This window comes from Passer domesticus, chromosome 4, assembly GCF_036417665.1.
Source record: "Passer domesticus isolate bPasDom1 chromosome 4, bPasDom1.hap1, whole genome shotgun sequence".
NCBI classification, from domain to species: domain Eukaryota; kingdom Metazoa; phylum Chordata; class Aves; order Passeriformes; family Passeridae; genus Passer; species Passer domesticus.
This window is the reverse complement of record NC_087477.1, coordinates 18,087,578-18,112,680: the sequence shown is the minus strand read 5'-3', so window position 1 is coordinate 18,112,680 and position 25,103 is coordinate 18,087,578. Positions and strand designations below refer to the sequence as shown.

At 43.4% G+C, this 25,103-nt stretch overlaps 1 long non-coding RNA gene across 3 annotated transcripts in view; it reads left to right on the top strand.

The window, feature by feature from the left end:
* LOC135298641 (uncharacterized) overlaps positions 1–25,103 on the top strand; it is a 155,629-nt gene that overhangs the window by 46,830 nt on the left and 83,696 nt on the right. For 2 of the 3 annotated variants that reach the window (XR_010360670.1, XR_010360669.1), the window contains exon 2: positions 12,563–12,649. This is a non-coding gene — a long non-coding RNA (uncharacterized LOC135298641). Of the gene's footprint in view, positions 1–12,562; positions 12,650–15,654; positions 15,856–25,103 lie in introns of those variants that run through there. The other variant, XR_010360671.1, reaches the window with a different exon arrangement.

Genomic DNA, 25,103 nt, shown 5'->3' with positions numbered 1-25,103 from the left:
CTGACAAGTCAGTCAAATATCAACAAAGAAAAAGCAAAGTGAACCAGAGAAAGTAAGGGCTCTCCTTAGACAGATTAATCACTGACAGTAGTGAGAAGTAACTGCCTATTTACATTGCTGATCTATTTGGGAGGTGAAGCCAAGGACATTTTACCCTCTAACTTCCTGATACTTACAAAAATAAATAATTCTATAGCTTATAACTGCACACTCTGCAGTCTCCCTGACTCCAGTGGGACTGTGGACACATGCAAGCCTGTGGATCAGATTTAAATGTATTACTGCCCTCTTTCCAAGAGGTCAGTAATGTCCCAGCTAGCAAAGGAGCCTGTGCCCTCCTGTACAGCACACATTTTTTCCACGCTGTTTGCATTATCACTTGCTAAATTTATCACACTGCTTCCCTAACACTGCATGTCTTTCCTGCCTGGGAATTTCAGATATAACAGAGTGCATGCTCTGGTCACATTTTCACAGAGGCTACCACCCTCGACAGCCACAGTCTGCCCGTGAGGGTTCTGGGAGGCAGATTTTGGGAAATACTCACCTGCAGTGTGGAGAGCGTGGGTGCTTCGAGACAGATGCATGAGGGGACCCACACAGATTGCATACAGATGCTACAGATAGACATAGATATTAGATTAGATAGATAGATATTAGATCTAGAACAGATAACGTTATACATTAGATAAAAGGAATAAGTTTTTTACTGTGAGGGTGGTGAGGCCCTGGCACAGCTTTCCCAGAGAAGCTGAGGATGCCCCATCACTGGAAGTGCCCAAGGTCAGGCTGGGCTTGGAGAAGCCTGGTCGAGTTGAAGATGCTCATTGTTTTGAGGGTGGACTAGGATAACTTTAAAGGTCTCTTCAACTCAAAGTGTTCTGTGATTCAGTGATCCACAACAATAAATCACTTTGTATCCTTCCTGCTGCGTGGCTCAGATCATCGGCATCTCTTTCTACTTGTTCTGTTTTAGCTGGGAATGAGGAAGGAAGGAGGATGTTTGACAGGAAAAGGACACTTTCAGGAGTAAATTATACCCTCTTGAGTTGCCACAAGCTTTTGAAAAGTACAGTAAAGAGCTGCAGATGAGGCCAGGGCTGCATGCAAAACACAGGCATGAGGAGAAATTGATTTGTAAACAGTAAATTACAGGAAGCCACTTGAAAGCATCTAGATATGAGCACGTACAGCTCAGCTCAAGCAATGCTGTGTCTTTACAAAAGTATTTAATTTTCACATCTGTGTACAAAGGATTCTTGGAGTTTGGTAAAGGTGAGATTTGAACCCTAGAGAGGAAAATGGGAGAGTCTTTCCTGATCCTGAGCAGTCATTAGCATGCCTCAGTCCCAGAACAGTGGGATAAGCCATTGCAAAAATACAATTAGAGGTGGCTTTATCTCCTGTGTAGAAGTTAATGTTAACATCTTGGGCCAACAAGGTTGAGATACAGCAGCTGCTAATTAATATAATAATTATATTTGAAGGACGGAGGTCATTGTGTATGTACAGGGCCTCTTACTATTTCCATTCTTTAACGACGAAAAGAAATCCAAAATGTCCATACAAAAATGTCCAGAATTTAATTAACTTTCAAACGGAAGGCAGTAGCTGTATTTCTTTGTAGCTGTATTATTTTCTATCTGATGCATCTTTTCATCCCCTTCTGTCTGTCTTTACCCATTAAAAGAAAATTAAAACTCCACACTTATCAAGACTATAGATTTTCAACATAAATCTTTTCATATGTGTGGCTCATTCTAATATTTTTTTTCATTTTAGAAGTGGCTTCAATTTTTACCCCAATACAGACAGAAGGCACTGGGGAAGCTGTTTTAAGCCAGCTGCAATTATTCTTCTCATTTCACAACAGAAACAGATAAAGCCTATCCAGCTCTCTTGTTTGCATCCTGCTTCCTTCGTTGTCATTAAGGATAAAAGCAAACTGAGAATGACACTGGCAGCCAGAGATCAGAGATGTGATGTTGTGAAAGCCCCAGCCACCAGACACGTATGTGCATTACCCAGAACTGTGATGTGGAGGCAGAGGTTGGGGTGAAGTTATTAGAGCTGTCTCAGCACCTCCTGTGCTGTCTGGGAAATGCCACACCAGATATTAGCTTTTGTGTCGTGACAGTTAAAATTGGGGACAAAAAAAGATAAAGAGTGTACTACATTAAATGCTTCTTATGCTGTCTGTGACTGGTAAAGCTCCTCTTGCTGCAAAAAAAATTATACTTATTGACTGCAAATAATGTGTGATGCACTGTGGGCAGAGAATTAAAGGCAATTTGGATCCTTAATGTTCTCTTTCAGAGGAAAGGAGAATATAAAAATGAAAGCAGTAAATCTTCCCTGCATGCATCTTTTCTCTCTGCTATCTTATAATTAATGTTATTTTCACCTGCTCTGTAATCTGTACCAATATCTCTATATATTGCCAGCTACCATGCAAGGTAAGAGAAAGAAAGGCAAGAAAAAATGCGGAATGCATTAATGAATATTTAGTACTGATTTAGTTCAATCTGGAGCTGTGATTTTTTGAAATGGCAGCAGCAGAAGTACATCCACTCATATATGCAATTCTTTCCTTCACAATGTAGTTTTATTGTGGGGATTTTCCCCCTAAAAAATTCCACATACACTCACATTTAATCACACAGTACAAATCCAAAAATGCAATTACCTCTGTGACTTTTACAGGAGCTTCATGTATACTGAAAAGGGAGAATGAGTGGCAAACCAACATGAATTACAGATAGATACTTCCATCAGGGCTGTCTGGTGATATTATAAACAAAATGATCCTCAAGCCACCAGAAACCTGAGCCGAAATTATAGTCCTGTTCTTCAAATAAAGCCTTGTGAAAAATTAATGGGGGAATGTAAAATTAACACTGTTCATTCTGAAAACTCTGACACAAAGGCACACATCCTTAAATTGTGCCTGCCTGCTCCTCCTTTCCTCAGTGCTCAGAAGGTTTTTGGTCACAGGAATGTGCCCTGGTTTTCCTCTTGTAAAGTAAAGCTGGCTGAGTGCTCCCTGATTTGGAGACACTTTTGTAAATCCTTTGAGCAGTCTCAAATTTGGTCGGGTGTCTGGCCTCTAATCCGTGCTCTCCACATTATTTTAGTCCACTCTGAGTTCAAGACTGTAATCATGAGGCACCAACTGCCCTTGTGGTTGTAACACAAGTGGAAAAAGGAGATTGCACATACCCATCAGATAAAATGTAGGAAAATGCATCCATTGGCAAAGGAGGTTTTCAGATCTTTTCAGCTTTCCTTGGAAAGAGTCAAACAAAGAGGCAGGAGACTGGAGCAAGAGTGCAACATGGAGAGAGGTGGCTGGGGACAGGCCAAGGTTTCCACCAAGACATTTCTGAGCTTCTGCTGCAGCCTGGCCTTGCCTGAGCCTGCTGCCTTACCCACAACAGCAGTGCAGTGTCCCTGAGAGGCCACGCTATGGCTGACTCGTGTGCTTTCCCCTTTGCTCACTCATGCAAAATGTTTGCCTGTCCTCAAGTAGCCTCCAAGCACTCCTTAAAAATTAATCCAGTCCAAACTGTTGAATGGGGCTGTGCTTCTACCTCTGCAGGATGAAAAACAATGGGGAAAGAAAGAAACAATTTGCCACTTTGAAGCCTAATATAAAAAAAAAGAAGAGAAAACAAGCCTTTCATCCTGTAGCATGATGTATCATAAGTGACATGGGTTCCTTGCATTAGCATCTGCAGACTATAATTATCCATGTAATATAACAGCTGGGGAGTGTTACTGTGATGCTTTGGCTTGATGGATGCTCTGGGAGGTTAAACAGAGCTTGCTAATAATAGGATCTCTAAGATGCTGTGTGGATCTCTGTAAATCTCAGGGATTTCTGCCCTGGAAGGACCACAGGACACTGAGAAACCGGTGCTCTGCTCCCATCCTGCCCTCTGCTCTCTCCAGCTCCATTCTCTTAAAATAGAGAGTTTCTCATACAAATTACAGGCTGTTAAGTCACTTCCAGAGATTCCAGTTCATGGTTGATTTGCACTCAGGGAAGAAGTTGTGACTGGTTTGGATTCTCCTGTCTTTTAAGCTAACTGGGTTTGGTGACAGTGTAGGGAAAGCCTTCACCGCGGAGGCGCTGATCCAGTCACACTGGAAATCCTGCTGCCTCACAGGTAACTGAGCCACTGCTTTCTGTAGTCTCAGAGGGGCCTTTTCCTTTTCACACTGAGAGGAGAAGCCTGCTTTGTCCTTGAGTCATTTCCACTCCTTTTCCTGGGACTGCAGAGGGGCCTGGGCAGCAGGCAGGAGGGAAGGAAGGAAAGCTGTGCCTCCAACAGCTGACAGAATGGCAGCTGCATAAGAGAAAATCTGGGGTCCACAGAGTGGTTATCCCCTAAATCACCCCCTCTTGCTGAATGTTTACAAACAGGCCACACTGCCATTAGCACAAGCATCACACTGAATTCAAGGCTTTGCTCTCTGTGTGAAATATGAAAAAGAGGAGGAATTTAGAAGCCCCTGCTGTCCTGAGTGCTTGCCACACTGAGCAGCCATTCATCACCTCCACACTGGAAGGGCTTAACCTTTGAAAAACCTCAGCAGCACAAACTTGCCAGGATTAAACTATTTAAAGCTGAGCTTGCCAGGGCATCTGCAGTTTGCACCTCTTGTCACATCCATGGGCTGCATGACAGGTTGGAGAAGGTGCAAGGAGACGCTGCAGGGACATGGCCAGAATCAGAGCAAGATTAATCACAAGTGTCAGAAATGCCTGTCACCACTGAGGCCAGGAGGAACACCCTGCATGTCTGGCCACCGAGCCAGAGCACAAGCATTTCCATTTCCCTGAGATTTACCTCTCACTTCTCTTTTCCCTGGAACAGCCAGTGCAGAAGGGCTGATTTATGCAGATGTGGGAAGAATGAGGATGGTTGTGACTCACGCTTTCACAGCAAACACCAGACCTGGCCAGCTGCTCTGGAGTTGTCTGATATCTGCCATTTGTGCCTGATGTGCCCTCTGGATGGGAGGAGTGAGGGTAAGAAGGTCTGTCTGATGACAGAGCTGTGCAAGGAGTGTGGTGAAGGGAGGACATCTCTGCCCTGACTGATTTGTTATGGACTCTGCTTCCATGTTGTCATTCACGTTAGTTGTGGCTAAACTGATTCCATTGGAGTAACCTCAGCCTCAAAATCAGCTCCAAGGGCTGTTTTTTGTGAGTGACATGGAAAATTCCTCAGCTCCCTGGAACTGAACACCAGCAGTGACATCCATTTATTGTGTCTGCTGCTGGGCCACAAATATCCTTTGTTCAGGAACAAGCAGGACAAGTGAGGATAACTATTCAAGCACAGTTTTCCCTCCTTGGAACATCCATGGGGTGCCTGAACTATTCTGGGACAAGAGTCATGCTGTACCCTCAACTCTGGATGCCATGGCCCAGGCAGAGAAGGAGGTTTGTCTCTCAAAGCTGAGGAGGGAGTCAAGGACAGGCCCTGGGAGTCACACATCCCAGTTTCCTTACATAGTATTCCTGAGAATTCTGAAGTCAGGGGTGCAACTTGAAACCCTGGGAAAACTAATAAGCAATTTCTGTAATGGCCAATTTGTACGGTACTGGAATTGCAAACTGAGACCTCAAAAGGCAAGAAGATCCCAACTGAGCAGGATATCAGTTAAATTAACTTCTCCCCTCAGCTCTGCACTTGCCAAGTTCCTAGATATTTTACCAAGAAAACAAAAATTGGAGCACATGAGTGTTTTCCTTTTAGATTCTCTCTAAGCTAAAAGACACTAAGCAAACCTTTAGGGAAAGTTTATAGAAAAGGAAAATTGGCTCACCCTTCCCAGTTATTGCTTTAATAGGAGGGTTTGCAAGGAAATGAGACTTCAGGGCACAGCATTTATTCCCAAAGCCCACAGCAAGCTGTCACTCTGTTTTCCCATGGAATTGAGTAAACAGAATACCACTTGGCCTTTAATAAATGAGAAAACAAACTCACAAAGGAGCACTTGATCCAAAGTGACAGGGCAAGAGTAGAACAATCCAGAGGAATAAATGAAACTTGAAATTTAGTAATAATATTCCCTAAAGATACTGCAAATCCTGTTCTGACTATTGCAGAGGTCCCCTGAATACATTGTTCCAGTGCTTGAATTCCCCTCCATCGAAATTCCAACCACTCCTGCTGTTTCAGCTTGCTCAGGATGAGGAAACCATCTTGAAATACAACAGGAAGGTCCATAAAGTAGCTGTTCTTTCCCATTTTCCTTCAAGGTGTATCTGAATTTGTGCTTTGGGAAGTTTAATTGAAGCTAGCCACATATGGAGAAATGATGGGCTTGCTTGTTTCAGCTCTCCCTGGGGGGATGCCCTTCCCAGCTGAATTAAGTTGCCACTGTGTTTCACTAATGTGCATCTGATGCCTAATGAATTGGGGTGTTATTCCCATTGCACAGAGGTGGATTAAAATCGAGTCCAAAGCCTTTTCATTCATTTTGCTAATTATTCTCTGCATTCATTGCACGCAGATGAAATGATGAAAGCCCCCCTGTTGTGCAGGATTTGGACATTTCACACTTGGAACATAAATTGGCCTGATTATCCTTGCAGCACTATTGTCACATTTGGGAGTGTGAGTGCCAGGAAGCAATAAGCTGTGCACGCCCACATTCCCAGTCTTTCAGCACCTTGGAATGTGAGGGAAAACCCTTTATTTGTATGTCCTGTCGCAGTTTCATATCTAGATCATTTTGGTGCACAAGACCTAGTGATAGATCTCCTTCAGATCATGTTTTTTAAAGTTATCTTCTATTTCCATATTTCCATACTCACAGAAGTTTCAAACAGAAGGCAAGATGCCGAAATTCTGCCAGTGTCTTCTTTTGGCAGTATCTGCTGGGGAAACAGATGCAGAAATTCTCCTAAAATAGAGAGTTTCTCATAGAAATTACAGGCTGTTAAATGACTTCCAGAAATTCCAGTTCATGGTTGATTTGCACTCAGGGAGGAAGTTGTGAGTGGTTTGGATTCGCCTGTCTTTCAAGCTAACTGGGTTTGGTGATAGTGTAGGGAAAGCCTTCACTGCTGAGGCGCTGATCCAGTCACACTGCAAGTGCATTGCTTCCTATTTATCTGGCACAGCAAAGTCCTTTCTCCACAAGGACGGGACCTCAGGAATATCCAGCAGAGCTCCAAATGCCATATCAGACCTTACCAGTTCATTCTTCAGCCTTTTTCCAGCTTTTTTTCAGTGCCCGCGTGTATGCAAAGAGGCTGGAGATTTATAATTCCCACCTGCACTTCCATCTTACAGGTAATACAGGCAGGCTGCTGAGGGGCATTGAATTCTGTCATTGCAAGAGAACAAATCAAAAAGAAATTTGTGGCTGTCATAAAGCACGAGATATTTGTGTGAATTATTTCCATTTTCAGGAGAAGTTTCAGTATATTCACAATAAAAGTTATGCTGTCAAAAATCTCCCAGCTACAACAAAAGGGAAACTAACGAGGGAGAGTAAGCCCAGCATAAAATCAAACAAACTGGAGGCATCTCACACGTGAACTTGGAATCTGATGTTGTGCATCTCCCGTGGATGTGTGAAATACATTGACAGTTTGCTTAGTCAAGTGTCTTGTCTGGCTGATGGCTGCAGCAGCAGCACATGAAAGAGACTGTGTAAAATAGGGGACTAAAATTACTCTTCAGCTGTGCTCCAGTAACGAAGGAAATGTTGGAAGCAACAACATCTGTGCTGTGTGGCAGAGACAGGATAAAAAATTACTGTTAACTTGACACACTGTGAAAAACTGGGGTGTGTTAAGTAATTGCATTCCCACTTTGTGATAATGTGGCTGGGACTATATTCTTGACAGGAATAGGCTGTAATTCCAGCAGGGGGAAATAAGAAGCAGAAATAAGCCAGATTCCATGGCCTCCTGGAATCTCATAACCATTACCAGGATTGCACAGGACACTTTTGCTCCTAGAATTTGGGGATGTTCTAAGCAAAAACAAACAAACAAACAAACAAAAACAAAAAACAAAACCAAAACAAAACAAAAAATCAAACCTTATTTAAATAAAACAAAAATTATTTAAAACTAGCATCTTCTAATGCTGGAGTTGAGGGTTTGCTTGAGTATCTACCCTTCAACACATTAGAGCTGAGTCTTAGGGATAGGTCTAATGCTGTTTTGTCCAACTGGCAGAATTGCAGCCTGAATTTTTCCTCATACTCACCCTCATACTTTGCCTCATAAGGGCTTTTAACAAGATGGAGAGATAACTGGGAGTAGAAAACTTAATGTGCCTAATGTGTTAATATTCTTAACACAAGCAGAAGTGTGTTCCTACCAGAACATGACTGGCCTTGACAGCCACAGGCACATACCAGCTGTGCTCATTCTATTTTCAGAGTGAAGTGGCACCATCACTAGTGAGAATACAGGTGAACCAGAGAAATTTGCTTTAAAAGTCCTTTTTCTCTTTTTTCCTGTGAAGGCAATAAGGTTTTGGAGCCTGGCTGGGTATAAACATGCTGACATCAGACGTAAATGTTCCAGTTGTTGTATTAAATATGTTTGACTGGAGTTGGAGACATGGCCAAGGCCCTGGTGTTATTTTCCCAAGTAGAGGGGAATCTTGAGGGCATTCTTGACACAGTGTGCAGATGCTGTTCGTAGCATTATTTGAGCAGGGAAAGGTTCAGTGCTCCTGGGATGAGGCCCTGCACATGGGATCCCACAGCTCTCCCAGCCCTCCTCGGAGGAACCCGGACTTAAACGGATGTGTGCTGGCTCTTTCACCCTTAATTAGTTTGTATCCTCTGAAGCCATAATGCACTGTAACTCACTGACCCAACATGAAAGGAGGCAAATTGGTTAATTGAGAGAGAACAGGGCAGTGCCTGCTCTGTCCTCAGGCACCAGGGTTCTGCTTCCCGGAGCAGGATTGCACCCAAGGGCTGCTGGCTGAGCATCCAGCTGATCAGGCACCCTCTGGCAACAAGGGCAGGAAATAGATGTTTTTGTGCCATCACCAATACCCTTCCTCCCCCAACACCCCCTTTTGCCCCCCCTTCTTCATCCCCTCTCCATCATAGCTAAGTTTTGGGAAGTGGAAAGGGGGGCTGAGCAAAGGGATTGCTCCGCAGCTTACACGGGGCCAGAGCAGCTGCTCTTTTATCTTCCAGGCTTAAAAGATTCCTCCTGGTGCTCTGCTTGGAGCTGCTGAGCTGTCATTTCAGCTCAGCTTGGCCCTCACCACTGTGAATTTCAGTGGGAAAAGCTCTTTCCTTGATTTTCTTTTCCCTAACAATGCACACAACCCTCAGTTCAGGAGGGTCTGGGGAGATTTCTTGTCTCCCCTTGGTGCTGACCCTGCATACAGCCAAGATAGAGCCTTTGCTTTAGTTTTAAAATACAAGCTCCTTTTTTAAAATTTGCAAATATTGAAAACATAATATTGCAGAAAAGAAAGACAGATCTATCTAAAAAAAAAATTAAAACCTTTCCTTCCTTTCAGCCTTTTCAGTAGTAAGAACATTGTTAGTTCTGTTTTATTTCATATTAGAGATCTAAGAATTTTAATACCTGTAGTGAACCCCAGCTTGTCTTTGACTCACAACCAAGTGGAATAGCGGCAATGACACTCAGCTGGAAATTCAGTTACTCAGAAAGCAACATCACCAAACCATAGCCAGGTCTGCTCCATAGGTCTTCCCCTCCAAAGTGCAGCTGAAAGTATTTGAAGAACAGAACAATCCCATGACATTTCTCTCCAGTATTGCTGCTGGAAATATCAGCTGCCTTTCAAATATCTTCAAACATTCCTGAGAAGCCTGTGATGCTGAAATGCCCAGGGATTTTCCAGCAAAGCCTGGAGAAATTGAGGCTAAGGCTTCATCTACATTTGTGCCCACCTCAAAGCCCCTTCATCTATTAATAAAGAAGAATGTTACCTTGGCCTGTTAAAATGTTCAAGTTATGAGATCCCTTGCTTTCATTTTGATTGATATCATATACCAAATTTCATATCTTATTCTCTAGGTGACCCTTCCTTGGCAGGAGGGCTGGACTAGATGATTCCAGAGGTTCCTTCCAATCCTATCAATTCTGTGATATAAATTTCTTCAGGCTGGGTAGTGTAGACAGTGAAAGACACTTTTTTTTTTCCCTAAAGAAAGGCAAGGTTTGAAGATTCCTTCTTAGTCTAATGATTTCAGAGCAAAGGTTAAAATCAACCTGTACTTCCTTACCAACTTATGGCAGTGCGTGCCATTATCCTTCATTAACGTGCTAAACAATGAAAAATGGTGCATATTTCAAAACTTTTTTTGCAACATTGCAGACGTTAATGAAAGGCAGTGAGTGGGGCAGTGTGTTGGTCTGAGCACAGGCAGCACCTCACAGGGTCAGTCACTTGTATGTAGAAATTCAGAACGCAGCTGGAAGCGAGTTTGGGTGGCACAATTCCACCTTTGTGCGTGCAAAGTACCTTTTAGCAGCTTTTCTGCTGGTTGCCACATATGCCTGGCAGCTGCATGCTGAGAGAGTGGCAAATGCAAACTACACAGCAAAGCCATGAGGGAGCCTTCAACGAATATTTTCTAAGTGAACAGCACAAATAAAATTACCAAAAGAAACTGCTGCTGCTCCGACATAAATCCCCATCTCAGCACCACACAGAGCCCCCATTAGCCATCCCCTCTCCTTCTTTTCTCTTTCATCCCCCATTTTTAATAACAATAAGAGATGAGATGCTGTGTGCTGATCCATCTCTCTGTGATTGTAATATAGACTGGATTCCAGAGGGACTTCATAAACGCACTTTATATTAAAATATTCCACCCAGTACAGCTTTGTTTGCTCTGTTTCTTTTCCTGTGGAAAAACACCTTATGTAAAGAGGATATCTATCTATTTGCATCTTGTTCCCAGACCTTAGATTAGATTATGCACCCACGGGCAAATATGGTCTGAAGCCGTCAAAGGTAGAGTTCCAAAGATCCATAATATTCTCATATGTGCTGTGAAAGAAAGAGATGACATTAAAAAGAGAAGATTAATTTAGTGTAACTTCAGGTATTAGACTACCCAGAGAACTCACAATCCCAGACTGCATTTGCTGAGACCTCAAAGTCGCTCCACCACAAGAGTCAAATCTGTAGGACGAGCGTTCGCATTAATTCCATCAAACACTTGGACAGGCAAATTCAGAAACACCATGGAGCTGAAATATATAATAGAAATCTTTCCTGGAAAGTTGGTGCTGTGCTTATCCTATTGTTTGTTTCCTATGGTAAAAGATATATGCATGCAATATATATGTTAGCAATAAACCCAAAAATTCTACTTCCATTTAATTCCTGGTGGAGTGGTAGAATGAAGCAGTAAAAAGGTTAAAATTATTTTCCATTCTCATTGCACACCATCCACAGAACTGTTCATTGAGATGGTAAGACTTTCAAAGAACAAGCTTCATGCAAGGCAGGGTATTTATGAAAGCTGTAATCACATAGGGGATACCTAATCATACAAAATTATCTAGCCTGGGCTGGAAATTGAGTAAGGTCAGGGAAGAACAACTGAGTTGTCATCATTGGAATTAACTTTAGATTAAGCCACGATATGTTGTTCAGCCTGAATTAACTGAACTAAATCGTAACAGGTTTGGGAGTTCAGACAGAAACCAAGGGCATGGGTCAGTAAAAACACCTGGACAGGAAAACTCATTTAATTATATCACTACTTGGAAAACTATCAGGATATTTGGGGATGGGAAATCAAAGCAGGATTTCAAGATAAATCACCTGCATAAAGAAAATAAAAAGCTGTAAAGACTTGTAGAAATATAGACTCCAGAATTCTGTCTTGAAATGAGTGAATCTATTATTGTTTTCACATCCATTGAAGAGGAAGGAGGCTCTTTGGCAGTCGGTGGAAGATGGAGCATCTGAGGGTTTTTGCATGGATTTTCTCTCTCTTTTTTGCTTCTAACCTTCATCAAAGATTAGCTCTAGCAACTGAATGTTTCTATGCTGGTCTTTTTCAAGCTTGGTTAGGACTTTTGAATGTTTGTGAGATGTGTAGAATAATCTGCAGGAAGGTTTGAGTAGAGTAAAAATAACACTAAAATCAGTAACAGTAAATTTAGGAAAAAAACCCTTTAATCTAAACTCACAGTGAATGTGATTAGTTTTCAGGCTTTGCTCTGCCAGCTTGGATTTATGTTTGCTTGATAAATATATTCCTCCTTCTGGAGCATTCAGTAAATGCTCGTTTCCTCAAAGTTTTCTTTATCCAAGAACTGTAGTGGTTTGAAAAAGGCTGACATGAACTGAACTGTGTCAAGTTACTTGTGAGCAATTACTGAGGTCTCCTTTAGGTAGCTGAAAATAACTTCTTAAAGCGTAAAAGTAAAAAAATAAAAATGTTGATGCCCTTCAAGATATTTCTAAGGCACTTTGAAAAATGACTCAGTGCTCCTCTGTGTAAATCTAGATTATTTTTATAGCTGGTGGAAAACAGTCCAAGGGTTGCTAACTCTGTCGTTCTTCCACAGGTAAAACTGAGGTTTTGTTTTCACCAAAAGCCTGGTTCCAGCTGCTCTTGGTACACACATCTCTGCTCAAGCAGCATCCTAACTGATGTAAGTGAGATGGGCAGATATGGAATTCCTGAGCTGCAGTTATGGAATTTTATCAGCTCCCCCTGAAGCATGTCACTGGCAGCAGTGTGCATAGGAGGTGATGTGGTGGGGATGCTGACAGCCCTGTGAGGGGCATGGCTGTGTGGTGGTGCTGTGCAGGGTTTTACCTGCACATCCCAGGTGCCAGCTCAGGCCCTGCTACCTTGGGGACAGCTGGAGTTTGGGAGCAGGGGAAGGGAAATCCTGATAGCACTGTGTGCTGCAGTGTATGCACCTCTCAAGGGAAAGCCTCAGCTCAGTGAAAGGCCTTGGCTCTGCAATTAAATCCCTGGAAAAAAAAGGAGGGGAGAGGGGACAGGGCGATGCTGAAAATGCAGAATGTTTCTCACAGTCTGTAAATCATAAAACAAGCGTAATGGCAAAAGCCTAATGATGCTCGAAAGACACAAAATTGTCACTTCAACTAAAAAAAAAAAGAGAATGGGGAGAGATTGATGACAGTGATAACTTCCCCTTATGAAGAGACTCATAACTGTACTGTTCAGAAGGGCAAAGGGGAGGTACTGAGCTGTAGTGTCCAATTTGTGCCATGCACATATAAGAAGCCAGGGAGAAGAAAAATCTTAATGAGAATCAGAGAGCACCTGCCACACTGCAGGTACTTGTACATCACACCTTCTGCCAAGACAGGTGGAAAGAAAAGCCCAATAGTAAACCAAAATTTGCTTCATACACTTCCCCATGAGGATCAAGGAGAAATCCAGCTCCTCAATTTGGAGCTTTGTGCTGCCATTCATACTCTCTGCATAGCAGAAATGTGCTGACAGATGGATCAAGAGAAATGGAATATATTATAGAGCTGAATTGAGCATTGGGTTTGATCTGATGAATTCAAGATCAGCTCTTAATGCAGATGAGAATACTGATTATGCTGTGATTACCATGCTTCAGTGTTTCAGAGCAGATCTATATCTGCATCCAGCTGAAGTCTGAAATAAATAATGAAACTCAAAGGGCTTTTTGGCCTCCTGTGAGGAATGTCCATGTTTTATTTTTCAGGGCTAGAATCCTTCTATAAAAGGAGGGGGAAATCAGGACATAAATGCCTTGATTGAGTTAAAAGCCATTTACTTTCTTCCATTCTTGTTAAGTCTTCCTGGACTAATGTTTCCTTCCCTCCAACAGCGAAGCACTCCAAATAAATGCGTTCTGCTTTTTGTATGCTAATGGCTGGAGTTTAAGTTGGAAATTGCTCCACTATCAATTATGTGAGCTGACTTGAGCAGGAGACAAAGGCACTGAATACCAAATCACAGCCTGGCTGGAAAGGGGGAGGAGGGCTGGGCGCAGCCTTTGGAAGGCAGGGAGCACTTGTGGAAGCGCACCCTAAGTTTGGGGTTTGCCTCATTGGAGGAGTCAGATTGGTTCTGGAGAGCAGGGAGTGCTCCTGAGCCACCCTGGGGGAGCAGAGGAGCTGAAACGTGGATGCTGCAGTGTGTCTTTGAGCTCTTATGGTGTCTGAAAGCCACACACCATTAGCCAGGTGATGCTTTGTGCCCAGCTACTGCTGTGATCGATGCTCTAATAAAAATACCTGAGAGGGAGGGGATGGGCTCATGGAAATGACCTTATCCCAAGAGTGGCCAAATATGCATGACAGCCATAAAAACTAAGGACAGTAAAGAAAAAAAAATAATTTGTATTCAGCTAAGGGCTGGGCACTGTAAAATGAGGAATTAATAAAGTAGAAGCTCCCTATTTTCCATTTTAGCATCAATAGATTAAGCAGCTGATAAAATCCAGTATAGAAGGAGAGATTCTTTCCTTTTGCATATGGAGTGAATTCAGTATATAAAGGGGAAAGCCTGTCTGGGGTTTAAGGTGTTAGCATGGGACTCTGGATGCAATTAACTTCTCCCTGTGGAGTTTTTTTTTCACCCTGGTAGAGTCATATATCCTCTCTGTTCCCCTTCCTAAAGGCAATTTACCCATTATGGAGGGACTGAGAGTAGAAATGTCATTATTAATGCTCAAAGTGCATTGGCCACCATAATGAATTCAAGTACTGTACTAGGAGAAGACACTTGGGTTACTCAGAGAGGAGGATAAAACAGTGTTTGTCTGTGTCATGCTGATTCTATGCAAGGAATTCAATGTTAATTGCCACCAGGCACCCCAAAAAATGTCATTTGTTATCAGGAATGCAAGGACAGGGTTTCTGCTGACTTCCTCTATGTTGGTGTGTCCTTGCTGTGAGGAAACTGCCTGGAACTGAGGAGATTTGAACAGCTTCTCCTTAAAAAAAAAATATAACTGCTTGACTCCCCTTTTCTCCCTTAGCCTGGGAAGGAAAACTTTAGAAATGGGTTTGCAAGGAAACAGCAGGGTGTTGCTCAGCACACATGGTTAGTCTCAGCTTGAGAATGGAGGATTTGGCCTGTCTCAATTGCAAATAATGAAATAGAATTGAGGGGCACACTGAGGCTGTCTGCCACAAGCACCTAAATTGAATGGCATGGCTCCTCTTCTGCCAAACTCCAGAGAAATGAAGGACTGAGGCCGGGTTTGGGCAGGCCAGGTTGTCTTTAGTGAGAAGTGATCATGAATTCAGTGTTTATTCTTCCCTTCCCAGACCATCTGTCTAATGGGGCAAGAAATACCTTACTTGAATAAAAAGTTCTGCAAAGCTGTTAGTGATCTATAAAGCCAGGTATCATCATTGTGTCAGAGGAACTTTGTTTATCCAAGGGGAATATGGGGCTGTTTATCAAGCAAAAATAGGTTCACTGTTGTGGTATCCTTGCCAAAATATGCTGTTTTAAAGATGGCTCAGGTAGGTACACAGTATGTGGTAATTGAGAGCATCACCCCCAATGGGCCACAGCTGTGCAGAGCAGGTGAGCAGCACTGGGGGTAACGAGTGCCCAGGGCACTGACCAACCACCAAAGGGACAGAGGGCACACAGGGGCAGTGCATCAGCATCAGGGGATAAAAGGCTGGGCTGGGGGACAAGGTGAGCAGATGCTGGCAGCCTTCTGAAGTGAGAGGGTGTTACTCTGTGTGGGTTGAAGCCTTCTGGAATTCCATAGTGACCCTGTGTGTGTTGTGGCCATCTCAACAGTGCCGTGTGCCACCACTGACCAGCTGGGAATACTGGGAAGCCAAATCACCCCTTCCACCCTTGGCTGCTGTGGTTACCAGACATGTAAGTCAGAAGTGCCTTGATTTGTTTCAGGGGCCACTTGTGGGGAAAGGAATGCAGAAGGGCTTGTGTTTCTAAAATTGTTACTTTATAATTGATAAAGTAAAAGGTAATTCAAAACACTGCTTTGGGACTTGTGTTTTAGGCATGCATGTATACCGTGACTATGGGATTTTTTAATTGCTGTGTATTTCTGTGAAAGTAATTAATGTTCTGCATTTTGTGACAAGTGCCTTTCACCAAGCTTTGTGTTTCTATTCTGACCAATTCTACCCTAAGTGCACAAGTGGCTTTCTCTACCATGTCTGTATTACAGTCTCAATTGTAAAATAGAGTTTTGGGGGTTTTATTCTCCCATTCAGATTAGATAAATAAGACAAAAGGAAGAAATGTTCTGACTGCACTATAGATTCCCCGCACTCCCCACGTAGATGTATCTATGTCATAGTTTAGTAAGAGACATGGTAGTTTTCATGTGGATCATGATCTAGATGGTTTAATCTGCTCTTGAAGACACCTGTTGGACTTTGTCAGCTGTGTGCTACAATTACTTGCTGTTTTATTTCTGTCAGCTGTTTTAAGGTATAGATATTGCTCAGATGCTGTCTCTGACTGGACCTTGGTGCAGGCACACAGTTTGTGGTAATTGGGAGTGGCTAATGGGGCACAGCTGTGGGAAGCAGGGGAGCAGCACTGACAGCAATGAGCCATGGAATTCTATGGTGACGCTTTGTGTTGTGGCTGTCTTAACTGTGACGTGTTGTGGCACATGACACCTTGGACTTGTGCTTTTTGTTCTTTCTGTGCTAATTATTTCCTCTTCCACTGCCAAACTGTCTCAATTTAGGTAAATTATTATCAGCAAAAAACTTTCCTGAGTTTATTAACAGCCACTTGTCCAGGTAATCTGTTTTTCAGGCTAATAGTTAGGGAAATTGTGTCCCACTGTGTCCAAGCAGCTTCTGCTGGTTTTTAAAATGGAATATTTCTATCTCAGCTTTTGGCCATGCAGCATGAGTCATTTAGATACTACCATAGGTCACCTAGAATTTACTAATCTGAGGCCAGCAGCACTCCAAAGGGTCTGTGAGAGGAGCTCTGAGCACTGGATTATGGTCTAAGGGGATGGAGAGCTAATCCTCCCATAAACAAGAAGACAATCTGTGTATCATGTCCTGCAATTAGTTGGCATGATTAGCCATAAAAACAGTTCATAGAGGGCTCACATTGCTCCTGTGATGGACATGCACATTGCCTGTAATCCAGAGAGGATGCCTAATGTGTATCTACGAGTGCTGCAGGGTGAGACAGCTCAAGGACAGCTTTGGAACAAATTCCGTGGGCCCCACGTGTATCTCATGGCCCCACTGCAGCTGCACCTGGGCCAGGCTGGAGAGATCCAAGGGGTTTATGCTGGGTGTGGGATACCCACACTGAGCAAATCCTCAGGCCCACATTAGCACAGGGGCAGCCAAAGCTGTCTATTTTTAAGGAAGAGATTCCTGAAAATGCAAGAGGGTCTCGTGAATGGTCAGGCTGGGGAGTTTCCTTAACATGTGAAATCAGAGATTTGGAATCCCCAGTTATAAAGCTGCAAATCCAGGGGAGGCTAAATGGTGAAGCAGCCCTGTTTAATTTTAGCTGGGTATTGGCTTCTTTCCTCACCAACTTGCCAGAAAAACTGCAGGGTAATTTTCTGTTTATCTTAAAGGCACCAGCCAAACCCAGACTGAACTTTCTCGTGCAGAGGAGAAACTCTGCTGGTCAAAGGCCAAATTTGAATACAATTATTTTCCTCTTATAGTTGAGTGGTACTAATCATATAGACTGTAGTTATGGGGAGGCAAAAAAACCCCAGAGAGACCTAAATTTGTTCTTAATAGAATATTTTACAATCCAAGGGTTTCTTTTTGCTTTATAGTGGCAGCAAGACATGGCACAGTGGAAAGAGGGAGCTGGCCACAAAGGGGCTACTGATGTGTCGTGTCTCCCAACCCAACTTTCCTGCACTCCCTGCTTAGCCAAGAGAATTTAGATTCTTACCTGGGCTGGTGGAGCTGGTGGTTTAGGGAACCCAAATGCAAAATAAGATTTTTGCTGTGAAATAGTCTGAATTTCTCTGTTTTACAGCAGCCTGAGATTTTTCATGTGTATAATCCATGGTCAAGGCCACGGTTGCAATCAGCTTCATCAAGGCCACATAAGTGTCGTCAAATAAGTTGTCATGAGTGACTCTAATTTTAATTAACCTATTGCTCAGTTTATAGAAATGGCTTCTAAGAAAATGCCAGCTTTTTAAGGGTTATTAAGGAGATATTCCTTCTGCTCTAAAAATATGTTACCTAACTGAATTTCATGACTAGGAACTAAAGCAGTAGGGTTGTGATTGTGGGGGATTTTGATGGTTTGCATAGTTCGGTATTTTTTATTGGTGCAAGTTTTTGGTTTGTTTTTTTTTGTATTTTCCAATTGCTTAGTAACTTGCTGTAATTGTGCCCTATTTAATCTAGTACAGCTCATGATTAATGGACTTTAGCTCCAGATTTTAGTTGCTCTAAAGGCACCTTTAGAGGATCGGTAGCCAGTACAGAGTAAGGTGGTCCTAAACAAAGATTAAATGCATGTTTCTTCTTCCTCTGGTATTGCTAATTGAGTAAAACTGAATCACTGCATATCTTGTGCAGATGGAGAGGAAACAAATGTGTTTTCTGTTGTTTTATGTGCCCGGTGCTGTTTTATAGCTCAGAAAAGATAGCTTAATTGAGACTGTCTGTGCATGGCACTCCCTGTGTTTAGTGTTTTGCCAGCTTGCAGGAAGGAACTGTGGTTTCTTGCCAGATCAAACATCACAGTGGAGTATATGCTTCCCTAAACATAAACTGTATCATGTTTGCTTGGCCTCCACCACCAAAAAAAGAGAGCGTGCACTCCCTACCACTTAGAATGTTGGCATCACTGCTTCCTTGCTTGTGAGGACTGGCTTTTATTAGGTCTAGCTGGTGAGTTGCATTTTCTGTGATGAGAGAGGCTGTAAAATCTCTGCCAGCCACAAGTCCTGCTGGCACTGCCTGCAACCCACTGGCTCCCCGTCTGATGTGTGTGTCACCTGCACTGGGGCCACAAAATCACTGCAGGCACCTCTGTGGCACCTCAGTGTCACCTGGGTGCTCTGGGGCAGGCCAGCTGTGCTCGGCTGATGCATGGTGGCAGCTGGGGTGGGGAAGGATGCTCCATCAGGAGCAGCACCTTCAGTCAGCACAGGGACATCTGGTAGCGTGGCACTAGGAGGGAAATGACACCTATCCAAATTAAACATTTTAAACCCTTTATTTCATTGCAAGCTGCTGCTGTTCAGCGGGACAGAGGAATCTGTGCTCTCTCCATTGATGCTGCTGACAGAAATACCAACAGGATTTCTGCAGTGTGCCAGCCAGCCTTTGCTGCCATGGCATTATTTCCAGTTAAGGCATTACAGAGGCTACAGATCCTGTGGTGCTGCTCTGTTTCTGTCCCATCACCCCCATACATGTGCTGCTGACCTGCTCTGTGGGACTCCTCGTGGCACCATAACCTCAGTGGGTAGCTTTAGGTGCCCACAAGATGCAGAGTGCTCTGAATCGTGCTCCTCAGGGTGCTTTAAACAGCTGTGAACTGTGAATGTGATGACACAGCTATGGGCCAACACAGGAGGTAAACCTTAGATAGGGAGTTTGGGCTGGGCTGGTAGGTCTGGTTTGGATCTCTCTACCTACAGAGGATATTTTGATTCTACTCCCAGCTGCAGGAGACAGCCACTGAAACCCATGGCCCATTTGCAGAGTATAAAGCAGCATGAGGTGGCACAATGCTCTCCATGCCAGATCTTTCCTTGCTGGCTGAGCCCTCTCTATTAATGGACTTATTGGCATTGATGGAAATGTCTAAAACTTGGGAGGGAGTTTTAATGTGTTCCCAAACTGCATTCCAGTGCTGCTGGGCTGTCTCCTCAACAGCATTGGCTTTTTTTCTCCTTTCCTCATGGAGCCTATCTGCCCTGCAGGCTGAATACATCCCCTGCTGCCAGTGGGTCTCAAAGGGCTGTTACTGGTGTGGGTAAATATGGCAGAATAACCCCTCTTTATTTTTGCATACTCCATCCCTCAAATCTTTAAAGTTGGAATCTGCAATTTCCAACCCAGCTGGCTTTCATGCTTTTCTGGAAGAGAGTTTTGCCAAAATACCAACAATGGCCTCAACTGTTTGTTGGCTTGGCACAGCTGTGTTCACAGTGGTCTTCACAATACAACTGCAATATTTAGAGAAATGCACAAGAAACTTGAGACTGTTAATTGTTAAATATTTTTGCACAAAGCATGACATTATAAAGGTTTTCCTCTGTTTTTTTCTGTTTAGCAACTGTGGGAATTTCCAATCCTAAGTGACAGTTTGTCTTATTACTGTGTGGGGAAAAAAAATTTTGTAAGTCAACACAGCCAGTTCAAACTCCTATTTTAGTAGTTTTAACAATAGAAAAATTATTTTGGTCAGCCCTGCAGTTTCATAGAAACTAAAAAGGACTTTCTTATTGCAAAACTGCAAGGTCATTCAAATGGAAAGAAGTCTGATCCTGTGTAGCCAAGCTGGACTTGCAACTGAAGGAAAAAAAGAACAAATCATACATACTATCACACCCAGCCAAAATATGCTTGCCCCAAAACTTCCTCCTGACCCTATTGTTGTCCTCCTGCAAGCCTCAGGCCTCTCATCTGGGAATTGTTTGTATTTCAGCACCATTGAGGCCAAGTGCTGATGGATCCCTTCCAAGCTCTGTGGGGTGGGAGCTTTCCCTTCCAGAGGTTCCCTTGGTGTGCCCAGTGCAGTCCAGTGCTGGATGCTCCTACCAAGAGAGATGCTGCACCAAAGTGGGACAGCTTCTCCTCTTGAAGGCCCTTTTCACTGACCATCATGCTCCCACTGTGCCCTGCAGGGAGGTATCTTGGTTTTGACAGCCTCCTGAGCCTTGCCAAGCTGTGCTGACTGGGCATCCTGGCCTGTGCAAATAAGGGAAAAGTCATTAGTTTCCTGGGCACTCCTCAGTCTGGCTAATTAGGCTTGTTCCACAGACTGGAAGACTGTTAATTGGTCATTTCTAATCAGCATCTGCCAGGGGAGGACTTAGTAATGATATGACATAAAATCAGAGCTTTATCCTAGGTTTGGGGGGGTTGCAGCTGCAACAAGCTGGAACAGAATGGCAAGTTATTTAAAAGAAATATTTTAAATATGTGGAAAGGTCACTTGAAGGAATTTGACTGAACTGTAAGCTGCCACTCCAGGGAATAGAAGGAAAATGACCTCCTTTGCTATGGAGACTGAAATATTGCCAAGCCTTGAAATATTCAAATGATTGGTCAGCTGCCAAAAACTTGCTATTCATGAAATGCCTGGTGTATACAAGCTTGTAGGGCTATTACAGATCTTAATGAGCTACAGTAGTGACTTCTGCTTTACAAAAGGCAGAGGAAGCAGCTTGTCCTACCAGATCCTCTGCTTCTGTGCTGGGATGGGACCAGAGGGCCCAGTGCCTTCCTCTGGTGATGGGAGTGATGGGCTTGCTCTGAGCCAGCCCAGGAAGGTGTTTGCCATGCGGGCAAGCTGTCTGTCATGTAGCTCATTAGATGGCTTGATTAGATTTTTGCCTGAGCCCCCACAGCCCTGGAGTCACCCTTATTTAAAGCCATTCTTTGGCTACTCAGTTTGGAATTGGTGATCAATGCAGCCCCAGCACCAGCCAATCCCCAATCCCAGCTCTCCTGCTTCTGCACATCTGAGTGGGGCTGCAAAGCACTTGATTAGATGGAGACTCATGTCCTGCTGCTCTTTCTTTCTCTCTCTCCTGGTTTACACAGCTGAGTGGCTCTCTGCTTTTCTAGCCATTGCAAGGCAGGCACTGCTAATCAGCCACTTGCTTTCCAGAAACCAGGCTCTGCTCCATGAGTTCCCACTCACATGCTCTGTGATCACCAGAGCTAAAAAACTGCTTTTATTTTTGGCTTTTCATACAAGTTTGATTTGTTTCTCTTGAAGAGTTCACGTTTTAGCCTTTGGTTTTCTGGCATGAAATTGAGAAATGCAGGTGACCCCATATCAGATGTTCAAACCATGCCAGTCTCACTACTGAAAAGTCCTTGTCTGAATTTTTTTGTTTTCTGGTCATTAAACTAATTCTGAAGAAGTCATAAAGTTGTCTCATAGTTACAGTAGGTTTTTTTTGAGAAGGAAACCAAATGGCAGCTTGAGGCTTTCAGGTACGTTCAGGTACCTGAATTTCTGCTTTTGTCTTTACCAAAAGGGCTACTGCTGTTTTGGTGCTTCATTTCTAGTTTTCACAAGAATTAGATGTTTTCCTCATCAGGCTGCAGGAATTGGTCTGCAAAGTTTCCAGCAAAATCCAGTAGAAAAAAAGAAAAAGCTATTCTTCATACAGCTTAGTCGTTTCTAGCATAATCCTTGTTGGAAAACAATATACAATGTAATAAGAATTTATTGAACTGTGTAGGAGGAATGCAGTACCTCCAAAATTATATCAGGTTGTTTCACCAAAGGAACATCAATTTGTAAGCATAAAATTAATAGAAAAAAACCCTTTAGCTTGCTGAAAACTTTCCCACGAGTCCTATGTGCTGCACATCTGCTGTGTTAATGACATGTCAGAGGCTAAAATTTGCTTTCTTATGTTGTTTTAAATGCATCACTGATGTATTATTGACTACTGACAGAGCAATGGGCTGCTCTGGATTGCTACAAGGGAGTAAAACTTGTTGACAGTGTAGTTCCAGTTTTCCAAGCAGGGATGGCTTTTGCAGGGCTTTGAGGAAGCTGGTCTGGGGGGAGGTGTCCCTGCTCACTGCAGAAGGTTGGAACCAGATGATTTTTAAGGTCACTTCCCACCCAAAGTGATTTTATGAAATAATTGTCAATGTTTATTTAGAGTAGGTCTCAAGAACCTAGGACTTCAGCCCAGATTTTTATGGAAGGATTTGTTCAGTCTGCTGCAAAAGGTGCTGTGTGTTTGTGATTAAATTCTGCCCAAATAGCACGTTCAGGTACCTGAATTTCTGCTGTAGAGCTGCAGCAGAAACTCCCTCTGAGATACCAAAGTCTTCACTTGCTGTCTTCACCTCACTGCATTCATTTTCCTGGTGCTGCAACACTTTTCCTTTGAAGGCAGCAGCTTGAATTAAGCTGTTTTGAAGGCTGGCTTTCACAGCTGCCTGGCCTGATGCTAATTTTGGAAGAGAGCAGCCCGAGAGGTCAGAGCGGCCCCTCCATCCCTCTTTCCCTCCCTCCCTCCGTGCGCAGAGGATGCTCCGGGCTCCGGCTGACCTCTAGTGGTAACGGGGGCTGCCTGGAGCTCGGGGGGCAGCTCCTTCCTTCCCAGGCTCGCCTTCTGCCTTGCTGCTGCAAAACCCTCCAAGAGAGGAGCGAAAAAGTGCCTGTGTTCAGGTTTTACATGAACGTGATACGGCTTGTGTCGTGGGACACCCCAAGCATCTCTCCTGAGGTGTTTAGGGGCAGCAGTGGAAGTGAAATAGGATGTGTGGAATGTGGGGTGTGAGTGTGAGATGGTGTCCTTTAATTCTGGCCAGGGAAAACCCACAGTCAGTAGGTGTAAGAAGGATGGGTTTTCTGTAGATTGATCTTCTCCCCAAAAAGCCACTGCGGGTAATTAATGAGCACAAGGAAACTCTGCTGAGCAGAGGATGAGATGAACCTGAGGATGGTTTAAAGCTAATAGAGGAGAGATGGAGATCAGATGTCTGGAACAAGATCTTTAGTGTGAGGGTGCCCAGAGAAGCTGGGGATGCCCCATCCCTGGAAGTGTTCAAGGCCAGGTTGGATGGAGCAGCCTGCTTGAGTGGAAAGGGTCCCTGTCCATGACAGGGGATTGGAATGAGATGATATTTAATGTTCCTTCCAACCCAAATTATTCTGTGGGCTACAGCCCTCAGTGTGTGCTGCTGTTGGAGCTCTTTGAGGTTTATATCGTTGAGATTTATATATCTAAACGTACTCTCTTTCAGTTTAAGGACATTCCCCCTTTTCCTATCACTAATTAGGGGTCTCCTCCAACCTAAATGATTCTATGGAAAAGAAATCATTATTTATAATATCTTTATTTATGTATTATAAATTAATAATAATAAACAATAAATCTTTATATAGAACTTGCACATTCTCAGTGGCTCAGCTCCTGGGTGCAGCAGCAGCTGGTGGCTTCATCCCCTCAGAAGGGCACAAGGAGAAAAAGGCTGCTCTCTGCATCCACAGGCACACGGGGGAGAGCAGCCCATGGAAGGCAGTGAGGAAATGTGAACGTTGTCTCTGAGGCTGTGGAAACACTTTGAGGCTGTGGTTCCAGCTGGTAGCATCTGAACAGCTCAAAGTCAACCCCAGCCATGAACGGAGCTGCAAATTTGGGCATGAACCAACCTGAGTAAATGTAGCTCCTCATCCTCCTAAATATGGGAAATCTGCTCCTTTGTTGCTTTCACAAAGAGCCTCTGGGTTTAAAAGGAAAAAAATATTTGGGAGATGCACTCAGGGGCCAGGGAGAAAAGAAGTGAAGGGAAAGTAGAAAATAAAAATCCCTCTTCTGTAACTTTTGTCTTTGACAGGTACAGTCAGTAAATACCCTCTAGCAAACCTGAAATGCAACTTTTTATCATGGAGATAATTACTCTGTTCTAAAAATCTCCTCTCTTTCTGAGGATATGTCTATTTAAAGTGATGATGCTGAGAGAAAATGAGTTCAAAACCTTCTAATGTAACTACAATTAATAGGTGCATGTGAAGACTGTGCAGCCATAAAAAGAGCAGTGTAAACTTGGTTTGGATGCTTTGGGACTGGTATAATATGGTGAAGTTACATTTCAGATTTAAGGAGAAATGACAACTTAGAACTTCTCTCTTGGTGCTTGGTTCTACTCAATTGCACAGTGAAGTTATTTGTAGCTGGGACAACCAACCTCAGCAATAACAAATGGCTCCATTTAGGACTTTTGGAGCTAATTAAGACTAACACAAGTCATAGGAGGTTCAGTGGGGGGAAAGTCATACCTCAGAGGCTGCCACCTTCTGCTGTCAGGGGAGAACTGGCAAAAACTCACGTTTCTCATTTGGAGAGATTAGTTTGTTCTGCCGCACACAGGGCTCCTGAGGACTTCAGCTGGAGTTACCTGCACATAAAAGAGAGTGACTAGTGACTAATG